The sequence below is a fragment of the Chlorocebus sabaeus genome, chromosome 27, assembly GCF_047675955.1.
Source record: "Chlorocebus sabaeus isolate Y175 chromosome 27, mChlSab1.0.hap1, whole genome shotgun sequence".
Classification (NCBI taxonomy): Eukaryota; Metazoa; Chordata; class Mammalia; order Primates; family Cercopithecidae; genus Chlorocebus; species Chlorocebus sabaeus.
The window spans coordinates 37,581,519-37,596,192 of record NC_132930.1 but is presented as its reverse complement, the minus strand read 5'-3'; the positions used below and the strand labels follow the sequence as shown (position 1 = coordinate 37,596,192).

At 41.9% G+C, this 14,674-nt stretch overlaps 1 pseudogene; it reads left to right on the top strand.

Moving 5' to 3' along the window:
* The first annotated feature begins 10,637 nt into the window (after positions 1 to 10,637).
* LOC103246352 (heat shock protein HSP 90-beta-like) lies at positions 10,638 to 12,838 on the top strand (annotated as a pseudogene).
* The last annotated feature ends 1,836 nt before the right edge of the window (positions 12,839 to 14,674 follow it).

Below are 14,674 nucleotides of genomic sequence, written 5' to 3'. Positions count from 1 at the left end.
TGAACTCCTGTCTGTAATTATTGTAGGCCCAAATGCCTATTAGTTCTGTGTTTCTCAACTGGGACCCAAGCTCAGTCAACATTTTCATAGCAATAGTGAACTGTAATAACCACCATTTATGCTACTGCTCAAGTCACAAAGACCTTCCATTTCTGAGAATTCATCTCCTCACCTGCTGCCCTGGCAAACATGTTTGTGTTTCTGACTCTATATCTCTGTCTGTGGTTGCTGGAACCAAAATGGATGGCTGACCCAAGCTCCTTGTTTTTGAACTAGGATTCTGAGACAGTCTTTGCATGTGGTTGCAACTGAGGAGATGTAAACTCAAGACTTTGAAAATAATCATCATATTCCCACTGCAGTAGAGAGAAGCAAGGCAAGCAATTGGCAGAGAGAGAATAAAAACAGATGTACAAAGAGGCAAAAACGAGAGGAGAATAAGGACTGCCTAGGTTCCTGCTCACTTTCCAATTCTTAATTCCAGTCCCTTGAGAGCCCCACTGCTGCTGGGTTCCAGGAACTACATAACAGTCTTTTTAATTATGACGTATTTTTGCTTAAGCCCACTCATGCTGGTTACTCACAATAAACAGTTTGTGCTAAGAATTAAACATTATAGTTACAGTTGAGCAAATAAGGCTACACTACCCAAAAGAATGAAAAGTAAGACGCCACCTATTTACCAATTATTTTCCCTGGTTTATATAATAAATCTAAAAATCGTACTAAAATTCTTCATAAAGAATTCTGAGTGCAATACTGTCAAAATTTGCCACCCAGGTTCCCACCTGTTCATCTATCAATGTATCCTGCCCTCTGTTTCTTCCCTAAGCACAAGGTTTATCAAGTTATTTTCCACATCTGAAATTTTGACCAGTCCTTCATTGTCTTCAAAATAAATCTGATTCCTCTTGTGACATTTGCCATCAGACAACCATCAGCCTTTCTCCCTCAGCTCTTTTACTATCCTTCACTCGACCTACTCACACCTACAAATGAAGGACTCTTGGTGTCCTATGATATGATCATTATGCTGGTGTTTCCTATGGCTACACTGACCAATATGACTGCCACTATTCACATGTGGCTGTTTACATTTAAGTTAATTAAAATTAAACAAAATTAGAAGTTCATTCTTAAGTCACACCAGCCATATTTCAAGTGTTCAATCAGCATATGTGGCTATCATATGGGATGACACAGATATTGAACAATTTCAGCACTGCAGAATGTGCTACTGGACAACACTTCTCTAAAGTGCCCTTTCTTCTCCCATCTCTACCTGTCCAATCCTCCTTGTCCTTTCAGGTCACCATCTTAACTGCCTCATTCTTTCCACATGAAAGCTCTCGATATAATAGAATTCCAGAATCTTTCATTTCTTTGACTCTTCTGGTTAAGCATCCAGGCTCCGAATCCTGGCTGGAAACCTCTTCCCTACTCACACGCTATGTGGCCTTGAACAATTTACTTAACCTGTCTGTGCTCACTCTCTTCATCTGTAAAAGAGAAATGATAATAATATTTTTCCAGTTGCCTTGTTATAAGCATTAAAGTTATTCACATATATATATATATATAAATAAATGTACAGTATTAATGTGTGTAAAGGTTTAGACCAGAGTCTGACACAAACTAAGCTCCCATGGAGTGGTCCCTGTGAGCAGCAGTGACAGCACAGATCTTTCATCATTTAGGTACGAGTCTCGCCTACTCTTTCTTCTACATTCTCCCTTCTCTGAATGAACGATGCAAGTCTAATGTGGAGTTATAATAGAAATAAAAGAATGACTCCAGAGGAAGAATGTACCAAAATAATTATGATAAACATAAAAAAGTCTAAGGACCATTAAAGTTAGTGTCTAATTTAGACATTGGCATTTAAAGAGCTCTTTTTCAAAGAGCCCTTGTTTCTAGCACCTAACAAATGTGGAAATGACAATGCCAACCTTGTATATTTGCATGGCAATTGCTAACAACTGATAAGACTTCACTCCTAACACTCACTGCTTGGCTGCCACTGGCTTCTGACACACATGCCCTAGGGAAGTGCCGCGAAGTGAACTGTGAGAGAGGTCAAAGAGAAAATCAGGTTTGATTGGAAGTGGCAGGCCTTTTGCTCTTTTAAGGCACCTCATGCCACAGTTCTCAGGCCAACTTTAATGGGCTTTTAGCAACAGGATTTATACTCAAGACTCAACTTGCCCTGCTGATCAGCTTTCAAAGGCATTCGCTTCTAAGAAAGCCTGAACACCTTGGAATGCAGGCCCTTTTAGCACTAAGATCACAAAAAACAAAGAGGAAAATGAGAAGAAAAAGAAAGGGAACTGGGCCAGGTGCGGTGGCTCACAGATGTAATCCCAGCACTTTGGGAGCCCAAGGCGGGCAGATCACTTGAGGCCAGGAGTTCAAGACCAGCCTGGCCAACATGGTGAAACTCTGTCTCTACTAAAAATACCAAAATTAGCTGTGTGTGGTGGTACTCACCTGAAGTTCCAAGGCAGGCAGATCACTTGAGGCCAGGAGTTCAAGACCAGTCTGGCCAACACGGTGAAACTCTGTCTCTACTAAAAATACAAAAATTAGTCAGGCATGGTGGTACTCACCTGAAGTCCCAGCTACTTGGGAGGTTGAAGGAGAATCGCTTGAACCCGGGAGGCGGAGGTTGCAGTGAGACGAGATCACGCCGCTGCACTCCAGCCTGGGTGACAGAGCAAGACTCTGTCTCAAAAAAATAGAAAATATAAAAATTAAAAATGAATAATTTTTAAAAATTAAGAAAAAGAAAGGGAACTAACATTGCTGGGTTCCAGGCTACCTACAGGCCAGGTGCATCTGTTGGTTTTTCATCCTCGTTCAATTTATGCTTCCTTTGATAATAAATGAGTAAGTAAAATGAGACTTAAAAGCATGCAGAAACTCTTGTTTTTCATCTCACCACTAGTAAAACATGGCCCAGTAAAAACTTTCTGAATCATCAACCTTAAGGTCTAGAGGTTTTCAGTATGGAATCTGACAACCTAAAAAGACAGGATTTTCACTTTGTTCATTCATTCACCAGTATGTTCACAGAATTGTTCTAGCCAATGGAGATAACAGCACCAAATAAAACAAAGTGCCTCATATACACCATGGAATAGTATGCAGCCATAAAAAAAGAATGAGTTTGTGTCCTTTGGAGGGACAAGAATGAAGCTGGAAACCATCATTCTCAGCAAACTAACACAGGAACAGAAAACTAAACACTGCTTGTTCTCACTCATAGTGGGAGTTAAACAATGAGAACACAGGGACACAGGGAGGGGACGTCTCACACCGGGGCCTGTCAGAGAGTGGGGGTCAAGGGGAGGGAGAGCATTACGGCAAATACCTAATGCATGCGGGGCTTAAAACCTAGATGATGGGTTGAAAGGTGCAGCAAACCACCATGGCGCATGTATACCTATGTAACAAACCTGCACGTTCTGTACCTGTATCCCAGAACTTAAAGTAAAATAAAATAAAAGTGCCTAGAGGAATAAGTGTTCATGATCTACTGCACAGCACGTCAACTATAGTTAATAATAATGTATTCGCACTTAAAAGTTACTAAAAGAGTAGATTTTAAATGTTCTCACTATAAAAAGATGGTAAGCAGGTAAAGCGATAGGTATGTAGATTAGCTTGATTTAAACATTTTACAATGTACACATATATCACAATGTCACATTGTACTTAATAAATATATATAATTATTCATCAATAAAAGTAAAATATTTTTTAAACATATCTAATCTCATGGAATTTTTTCCCTCCCTTCCTTCTTTCCTTCCCAGAAATATTTGTTGGGCACCTACTACATGCCAGATATGGTTACAGTTGCTGAGAATAGATCTATGAACAAAATAATCCATCATGAAACTCACGTTCTAACAGGAATAGACAGTAAATAAGTAAATTATATAATATTACAGTAAATAAATAAATAAACAATATACTATTAGAAGGTGATAAGTGCTGTGGAAAAAATAGAGCAGAATAAGGAAAAATTTGAGTAGTGATGGTGGGGGGCAGTGATTGCAACTTGAATGGGGTGGTCAGGATAAGCTTTATTAAGAAAGGTAGCAAAGACCCTTTCTTATGCAAAGGTGCTAAGGGAGTGAGAGATGAAAACGTCTGAGGAAGAGTGTTGCAGACAGAGAGAACATCTGTATTTAAAATACAGAGTTGTATTTAAATTAAATTATTTAAATTAAATACAGATTTGTGTTTAAAATACAGATTTGAAATATTACAACAGTGGTTCTCAGTGTGATCTGGGGACTCCTCAGGATGCTGAAGATCCTTTCGGAGTCTGCAAGGTCAAAACTCTTTCTGACATGTTATTTGCCTTTTTCATTCTCATCTTCTCACAAGGGTACAGTGGAGTTTCCCAGGAACCACATGGCTTCTCAGTTTTTGTTTCCCCCCATGGTCTAATACCTAGATATGGATAACACCAGAAGGCTCTACTACAGTTGTCCATTCAGAAATGACTTTCCTACTTGCAGAAAGAAGATGAGTAAGTTCTGAGGATCTAATGTACAGCATAACTATAATGTACAGCATGACTCTACTTAATAATGTTGTATCGTACACTTATAATTTGCTAGGAGAGTACATCTTAAGCATTATCATAACATACACAAAAAATGGTGATATATGTGTTAATTAGCTTGACCCTGATAATTATTTTACAATGTATACATATATGAAGTCACTACATTGTACACCTTAAATCTATACAATTTTTATGTCAGTTACACCTCAGTAAAGCTGGGGAGGGAATGACTTCCCCAAAGTCACAGGGCTAAGCAAGGATATTGACAGGATGGACACCAGGTTTGCCCAACTCCAAAATCCACACTCTCTCCACCACAACCCACTCTGCCAGAAAGGACTCTTTTGAAAATAAAGAAAGCTCCTCTCAGATCCAAATGGTTGCTGAGTAAAATCTGAGTCAGAAGCACTTCTGAGAGCACTATCCAGAATCTGTTCAGAGGAAGCTCAAAGGAACGTGATCACACACGGCACAGCACAGAAGGGCTTTGTATTATTCTAGTCCTTTTTCACACTGCTGACAAAGACATACCTGAAACTTGGGAATCTATAAAGGAAAGAGGTTTAATTTACTCACAGTTCTACATGGCTGGGGAGGCCTCACAATCATGGCAGAAGAGGAAGGAAGAGCAAAGGCAAGTCTTACATGGCAGCCAGCAAAGAGAGAAATGAGAGCCAAGCGAAAGGGGAAACCCCTTACAAAACCATCGGATCTCATGGAACTTATTTACTACCATGAGAACAATATGGGGGAAACTGCCTCCATGATTCAATTATCTCCCACCAAGTCCCTCCCATAACACATGGGAATTATGGGAGCTATAATTCAAGATGAGATTTGGGTGGGGACACAGCCAAACCATATCAGGCTTCTCCCCAGACTGAACAGTAAGGTGACTTGACCATGTCTTCAGAACGAAAACATCACGTCAGATGCTCTGGGAATGGCTCCTCTCAGCAGCATTCTCTGCTTATTGTCAATAACCCACCCACAATTCCTGGGGCCAGGACTGCTGGGAAAATGTCAACCACTCTGTTCCCTTACCTCTAGTCATATAAAATTTCTGGTTTGTGTCTCTTTTATTGTACAGCTGCAAAAGGCAGCATCATTGCTCTGGCATTCTGACGCTTGAGCAAAGTCCAAGACCAAAGGCAACCTGCGTGTCCAGAGGACTCACTTCTGCTCACTCAGACTATCCAGAAAATGCTGTGGTTTTTCCCCAGTCCTGCAACTGGAGGGCCTCTGTGAACAACAAATAGTTTCTTTGTAGACAAGAGCCTGGTAGAAATGAATATCTTTTGATAAATCTCTCAAAGACAATGAAAGTGCTCACAAGAGGACTCTGCAGAAGATCTCATTTTAAACATATGCTCTATAAAATGGAAGCCAAAAACCTAAGTGGGTGTATGCTTTAGGGGAACTATGGTAGTTTATACTTTGTTGCTTTAGAAGAGCTGGTTCATCTCAATGCAAGTGCATAAAACTGTATCTCCTGACTTCCTCAAGCTACTTTCAGTGTATCTTTGGTGGCTAGGTGGCACAGAAGAAGAATCCTGTCTTTAGGAACCAAAGGCCCAAGTTCAAGGCCAAGTGCTTCACTCTAGCTATGAGACCAGAGCAGAATGGTTCAGTTGATCCATGTATAAAATAAGGGTAAAATTACTGCACACTGCAAACTTGAATTAAATGAAAAATAAAATGACACATAGTGAAACACCTGGTCTATAGTGACAATTCAATATGCAGTAATTGTCTTCTTAGGTACAGTAATTATCACTGATTTTTTTTTTTTTTTTCTTTTGAGACGGAGTCTCGCTCTGTCACCCAGGTTGGAGTGCAGTGGTGCGATCTCGGCTCACTGCAGCTCCGCCTCCTGGGTTCACACCATTCTCCTGCCTCAGCCTCCTGAGTAGCTGGGACTACAGGCACCTGCCACCATGCCCAGCTAATTTTTTGTATTTTTAGTAGAGACAGTGTTTCACTGTGTCAGCCAGGATGGTCTCGATCTCCTGTCCTCGTGATCCACCACCTCGGCCTCCCAAAGTGCTGGGATTACAGGCATGAGCCACCACACTCGGCCTGATTTTTTAAAAAACATTATAGGTAGTGAAGTCAAGGTTGACTTCAGAGGGTGACCAGTCAGTTGCGGGCTCTCATGGGGCATCTCCTTCTGGAATGCATCACGATCCCGGCTCTGGTCATCAGTCTTTGAGGTTTAGAAATTGGTTCAGCACATCCAGAGAATCCATCTCTTGCTGATACGCTGGATGAATGGTATGAAAGTTAATTCCCTGTCAACTTGACTGCATCATGGGGTGCCAAGATTAAACTTTACTTCTGGGTGTGCCTGTGAGGGGGTTTCTGAATGAGGCTGGCATTTAAATTGGTGGATCAATAAAGTAGATTGCCCTCCCCAATGTGGGCTGGTATCATCCAATGTGTTAATAACAAAAAGTCAGAAGAAAGAGGAATTTGCCCCTTTTGCTTCCTGTGTGTCTAAGTTTAGACATGGGTCTTCTCCTGCCCTTGGACTAAAACCTACACTATTGACTTCTCTGGTTTTCAGGCCTTTGGACCCAAGCATGCAGACAGCAGATATGGCACTTCTCAGTCTCCCTAATCATGTGAGCCAACCTCATAATAAATCTGCGTGTGTGTGTGTGTGTGTGTGTGTGTGTGTGTGTCCCATTGGTTGTTTCTCTGGAGAACCTCGACTAATAACAATGTCTTTATCCTGTGGTCACTTTCTCTTTTTTTTGAGACAGGGTCTTTCTCTGTTGCCTAGGCTAGAGTGCAGTGGCAGAATCACAGCTCACTGCAACCTCCACTACCCCGGCTCAAGTAATCCTCCCACTTCAGCCTCTCAAGTAGCTGGGACCATAGGAGCAAAACACCATGCCTGGCTATTTTTGTATTCTTTGTAGAGACAGGGTTTCTCCATGTTGCCCAGGCTGGGCTTGAACTCCTGGCCTCAAGTGACCCGCCCACTTTGGCCTCCCAAAGTGCTGGGATTACCTTGTGGTCATTTTCTTAATTTGCAAATAAGCTTATCCTTTTACTGGGATGAGACAAAAGCATCCCTTTCCTAAATATCAAGGATCAGCCATCAAAATCATCAATAGTCATGAGAACAAAGGTACAGAAGGTCTTAAGCCAGATGTCGCCTAGACTACTGTCCTCCAAGAATTACAATTGCATTTAAATTTTGTGTTTTCATTTAGATTATAGTCTTTAAAACAAAAATGTATATTCTAGATTTGCACTGCCACATGTGGATACTAACATTTTAAATTCATATTATTTAAAATTATTAATAAATAAAGTTTAAATTCCAGTTCTATCCCATTGGCCACAATTCAAGGGCTCAATAGCCACATGTGGCTGGTGGCTGCTGCACCCCTCAATGCAGAAAGTCCTATCAGACAGGGCTGTTCTCAGTCATCTGGATTGTTTGGACAACACGTGTTGCCATAAGATTTCAGACCTCCAATTAGGATTCGTGTTCACTGAGAAATTAGAGCCCAATAATACCACTTTGACAAAGACGTTAAAGAGAACCAAGTATCTAATTAGCATAATACATTCCCTTCAGCAGCCATATTAAAAGGTGCCAGAGTACCATATTTGTGGGAGAACAGGGGTGACACGAGGTGGGGGAAGGGACATGGTAACAGTATCTGCAACCACTGCAGTAGGAGCAGCAGCAGCAGCAGCAAAGGTATCATCTGTGGCTTTTCAAGCCACCCAAGCCTAACAGCAAAATAAAGTCTACAATAATAGTGAGAAAACAGGACTGTCAGGCTCTGTGGGAGCCCCTGCCTCCTAAATTCCTCTCAACCCCTTCTGAAAGTCTCCACGGAGTGTCTCCTGTGTGCCTGAAAACATACAGGCTGTTGTTTGGAAACCAAGTCCTCTTGGCTGTGGGACAGAGCCTGTCATGCTGTCTTCCCCTGCTGGACCCGCTCAGGTGACACCCTCTGCCACTTCCTGCTCCAGGCGATGGATCCCCTGGCTCACACTCAGGCCTCTGTGCCTAACCCCAGCCTGAAGAAGACAGATTGCTGCCTCCTAAGGTAGAAGAAATATCTACTATCTGTATGGCTTTGTCTCAGTAAGCAACATCTTTCAGGCATTTCAGTGACACGTAATTTTACTTTAGTTTTAATTGTTGTATCTTTCTCTTTTCAGACACCAGCATAACAGCCCAGCAACAAATAGGGCAAGAAGACTAAACAAGTGCTAAGTACCATGCTACACTCACCTGTCCACTCCACACCTAAAGTCCTTGAAAAATAATGAGCATCTTCATTTTCTTTTCCGTTGAGGGGCACTCCTTCAGGCTGAGTGGGGGAAAATATAAATAGAAACAAACTAAGAATCTAAGATTCCCTCCATATAGAACTGTTAAATATACATTTATATAAGAAGGAAAGAAAACAAATTAGCTGTGGTTGTATCTTGGGTAGTGGGGTTCAAGTTTTCGACAAGTATTTATTGAGTGCCTTCTAGGTGCCAAGTACAAGTTATTGAGGATATGGCAGTGAACACAACAGACCAACATGTCTAACTTTATGGAATTCAGTGGGGAGAGACAAACAGTAAAATACATAGTTAAGGTATCAGATTGTTCCATATACCATGGTTGAGGCAGGAGAATAGGGTCTGGAGGCAGGGAACCTAAGGCCGATTCACACTGACTTCCTAGAAATAAATTGAAAGGAAAACACCAACTTTTCATGCCTAAGTAACAAAAAGACCAGAGGCTACTCCCTTTGCAACTCCCTCCCTCCCCTTTTGCTGTGTGGCAGATGGAAAATTGAAAGTCCCTCTGATTGGATGCTTTCCACAACCAGTCAGACTAATTGTGTGCCAAGTCTTCATTTGCATAGGCATGTAACTTTGTAACTTCAATTTAGCCTCTAATTGGCAATTAGACATTTGCATGGGTATAAGTTTGTAACTTCACTTCAGCTTCTGATTGGTTGCTTTCCACAATCAATCAGACTGATCTCGGGCCACGACTTCATTTGCATGGGGTGTACATCAAGTGGCCAACGGACAACCTCTAGAGAATATCTGGACCTCACAAGATCCTGTAACCAGGGTCCTTGAGCTGTCGATCAGCCCACTCCTACCCTGTGGAGTTTACTTTCATTTTCAATAAATCTCTGCTTTCATTGCTTCATTCTCTCCTTGCTTTCCTGTGTGTTTTGTCCAATTCTTTGTTCAAAACACCAAGAACTTGGACAACTTATAGTCAAGACACTCACCAATAGCATGGAGAGACATGAAGCTGAGATGGAAGCTGGGGCCAGATGTGAAGGTAGGGGAAAGGTGAGTACTACTGCAAACAACATTCAGCAAGGACCCTGCTGACAAGATAGCATTTGCACATGGGCCTGAAAAGGGGAGCATCCCGAGACCAGCGGAGATTGTAAAGTTCCTTCTTGGCCCTCTCTCCTTAAAATCCTCTAGAATCATTTCTGTTTTTCAAGTGTCACCACCTCCCACGATTTTGTTGAGCTTTGTTTTCAGGAATTTCCATTAACAAAATAGTATCCTGAGTTGTTTTGTTTGTTTTTGTAGCACTCCAAATATAGAATTATGTTCTAATATTGGGTACATTCTTTCACATGAAACAGTGACTGCCTAGAAATGCTGATAGGCTCTCTGTCCCCCAAATAGCTGCCTAATCAAAAGCAATATTTATGGCAGTTTATATTTTTCCAAAGCCCTCCTCAGGCTTCTGTCGGAAACATCTAATGTTTTACATTCTGTCTCACTCATAGACACATTTACTTATGTAAAATCTTATTAGGGGTAGTCAGCATCAGTCAGAAAAATATACTCCAGGTATTTCACATAAAAAGGGAAAGAGATGCTAACAAAATCCTTAGAAGAGACGAGGAGGAAAGAACTAGAGAGAGCTCCCTCCAGCTCTCAGATTCTCCCCAGCTTTTGGAGGACCCGGAAGTTGAAAAAGTCACAGAACGGCTCTCGAGTCACTCTGGCACAGAGTGTGTGTTGGACACTCTGTGTGTTGGACAACCAGCCCACCTTACTCTCTAATATGTGCAAGCCTTTTCTTTTCAATATGCCTGAGGAAGTGCACCATGGAGAGGAGGAAGTGGAGACTTTTGCCTTTCAGGCAGAAATTGCCCAACTCATGTCTCTCATCATCAATACCTTCTATTCCAACAAGGAGATTTTCCTTCGGGAGTTGATCTCTAATGCTTCTGATGCCTTGGACAAGATTCACTATGAGATCCTGACAGACCCTTCCAAGTTGGACAGTGGGAAAGAGCTGAAAATTGACATCATCCCCAACATTCAGAAATGTACCCTGACTTTGGTAGACACAGGCATTGGCATGACCAAAGCTGATCTCACAAATAATTTGGGAACCATTGCCAAGTCTCGTACCAAAGCATTCATGGAGGCTCTTTAGGCTGGTGCAGACATCTCCATGATTGGGCAATTTGCTGTTGGCTTTTATTCTGCTTACCTGGTAGCAGAGATAGTGGTTGTGATCACAAAGCCCAGTGGTGATGGTATGCCTGGGAGTCTTCTGCAGGAGGTTCCTTCACTGTGAATGCTGACCATGGTGAACCCATTGGCAGGGGTACTAAAGTGACCCTCCACCTTAAAGAAGATCAGACAGAGCACTTAGAAGAGAGGCGGGTCAAAGAAGTAGTGAAGAAGCACTCTCAGTTGCTAGGCTGGGATACATCATCCTTTATCTGGAGAAGGAACGAGAGAAAGAAATTAGTGATTATAAGGCAGAGGAAGAGAAAGGTGAGAAAGAAGAGGAAAATAAAGATGATGAAGAAAAGCCCAAGATCAAAGATGTGGGTTCAGATGAGGAGGATGACAGTGGTAAGGGTAAGAAGAAGAAAACTGAGATCAAAGAGAAATACATTGATCAAGAAGAACTAAACAAGACCAAGCCTGTTTAGACCAGAAACCCTGAAGACATAACCCAAGAGGAGTATGGAGAATTCTACAAGAGCCTCACCAATGACTGAGAATACCACTTGGCAGTCAGGCACTCTTCTGTAGAAGGTCAGTTGGAATTCAGGGCATTGTTATTCATTCCTCACCGGGCTCCCTTTGATCTTTTTGAGAACAAGAAGAAAAAGAACAACATCAAACTCTATGTCCATCGTGTGTTCATCAGGGACAGCTGTGATGAGTTGATACCAGACTGTCTCAACTTTATCCGTGGTGTGGTTGACTCTGAGAATTTGCCCCTGAACATCTCCCAAGAAATACTCCAGCAGAACAAAATCTTGAAAGTCATTCACAGAAACATTGTTAAGAAGTGCCTTGAGCTCTTTGCTGAGCTGGTGGAAGACAAGGACAATTACAAGAAATTCTATGAGAAATTCTCTAAAAATCTCAAGCTTAGGATCCACAAGGATTCCACTAACCGATGCCGCCTGTCTGAGCTGCTGTGCTATCACAGCTCCTGGTCTGGAGATGAGATGACTTCTTTGTCGAGTATGTTTCTCACATGAAGAAGATACAGAAGTCCATCTATTACATCACTGGTGAGAGCAAAGAGCAGGTTGCCAACTCAGCTTTTGTGGAGGGAGTGTGGAAGCAGGGCTTCGAGGTGGTATATATGACTGAGCCCATTAATGGCTATGTGTGCAGCAACTCAAGGAGTTTGATGGGAAGAGCCTGGACTTAGTTACCAAGGAGGGTCTGGAACTACCTGAGGATGAAGAGAAGAAGAGAATGGAAGAGAGGAAGGCAAAGTTTGAGAACCTCTGCAAGTTCATGAAAGAAATCTTAGATAAGAAGGTTGAGAAGGTGACAATCTCCAGTAGGCTTGTGTCTTCACCCTGCTACATTGTGACCAGCACCTACAGCTGGACAGCCAATATGGAGCAGATCATGAAAGCCCAGGCACTTCGGGTCAACTCCACCATGGGCTATATGATGGCCAAAAAGCACCTGGAGATCAACCCTGACCACCCCATTGTGGAGACGCTGCAGCAAAAGGCTGAGGCAGACAAGAATGACAAGGCAGTCAGGGACCTGGTGGTGCTGCCGTTAGAAACTGCCTTGCTCTCTTCTGGCTTTTCCCTTGAGGGTCCCCAGACCCACTCCAACCGCATCTACTGCATGATCAAGCTAGGTCTAGGTGTCAATGAAGATTAAGTGGCAGCAGAGGAACACAGTGCTGTGGTTCCTGATGAGATCGCCCCTCTTGAGGGTGACAAGGATGTGTCTCGCATGGAAGAAGTAGATTAGGAATTCATAGTTGGAAAATTCACCATTGTGTAGTGTCCCCACAGATCCCATGGCAGCCCCACTTGGTTCCTCCTGCTGATGTCTATTGTTTTTTTTTTTTTTTTCCTCCTGTCCTTGTGTTGAAGGCAGGAAACAAGGGTGTCAAGTTCCCATTCCCTCCCTACTCTGACAGCAGAATTGGATGTTATATATTCTGGGGTTTTTTGTTTATTTTGTTCATTTTGTTCTGAAATTAAAGTATGCAAAATAAAGAATATGCCATTTTTATACAAAAAGAAGTCTCAGAACAATCACTGATAGAACAACTGCCAGCAGCAAGAGACAGATCATTCGAGGTTAACACCTGCAGGCCACTGCAGAGGCTCACAAGCAAAGGCTAAAACCCATGCATCTGCCTACAACTGCCAGAGGAGCAATAATATTGATTTTGCTTCCACTCTTCTTCTTCTTTTTTTGGACTATTTTGTAAAACTACTTTTAATTGAACATATTCATGGGGTACACAGTAATGTTTCCATATGTATAACGTACAGCAACCAAATCAGGGTCATTAGCACATTCGTTGTCTCAAATCTTCCTTGCAGCTATTTGAAACTATGTATTTTTGTTACTATAGTCATCCTACAATGGTATAGAACACTAGGACTTATTCCTCCTATCTAGTTGTACATTGTATCCTTTCACAGATCTCTCCCCATCACCCTGAACCCATCTGATCTCATCTGCCCACTTTCTAACCACACCTTAGTGCTCATCATGGATTAAATCTAATCTGAAACCTTGCTGCAAGAAATTCTGGAAAATATCGTTCCCAGGCTTCAGCCCCTGTGATTTAGGGAAGGGCATGGAGTCTATCCCAGATGAGTGGGAATGGTGCTGACATTGGTATTCGACTCTCCTTCACAGTCAATTGTACCATCCCAGCAATTTTCAATTGAAAATGTTGCATATGGAAAGTAAAGTTCCTTCCCTATTATCACAGTTCAGGGTAAGCCCAAAAGCCAAGTTTCCACCCATAGGTGAGAAATATAGCTTTTATCACCTAGGTATGCACAGGTCCCCTGAATGTTACAGTTGTCCTGAGGAAATAGCAGGTAGAATTCTCCCAGTTGTAGAACTCTATTCCCTGAAGGACTGGACAGCTGGTGAGCTATTGATACAACATTGCTCCCCTCAGACAAAGTGGTTGGCCAGCACTGGAACCAATACACCTGGCTTTCAGGATCTTTTCCCACTTTTCCTCTCTTCCTTGCTGCTCGATAATGCCAGCTCATCCCATTTGACCTCCAACACAGAATACCCTGGAGCTTAATTAATATCCTTCCCAATGGACCCTAATGTGCCATCAAAAAGATTCTCAATGGAGCATTAAAATAGACTCCCTAATTAAAAGCAATGGAAGCCTACTCTTTTTTCTTTGAAAGCCCCCTCTGTACAAATTATCATCTCATTTCTATTTTCCTGGTGAGAAGTTTTCTATCAGTCCTGGGAAATATTAGTCTCCACTTTAGAATGGCCTAAAATATTACTTATTTTAATTCTAAAAAGAAAGACAAAAAAGTTGTGTGTTCACGTAATTCTGTAAAGACATTAAGCCATGGTGCATGTGCTGCTACTGAAGATTGAGGCCAAGAACAAACAACTGTGGATTTGACATCTCTCTGGATTAGTATTCTCCTGAGTTCTGATTGACAAAATTCGTGACAGTCATTCAAGAACGCACATTCACAGAAGGGCAGCCATGATCAAATCATATCATGTGCAAATTATATTTTACAGAAAACAGAATTGTCTTTATTTGTTCCAAGTAAATTGACAACTTTCCTATCAGTAGGC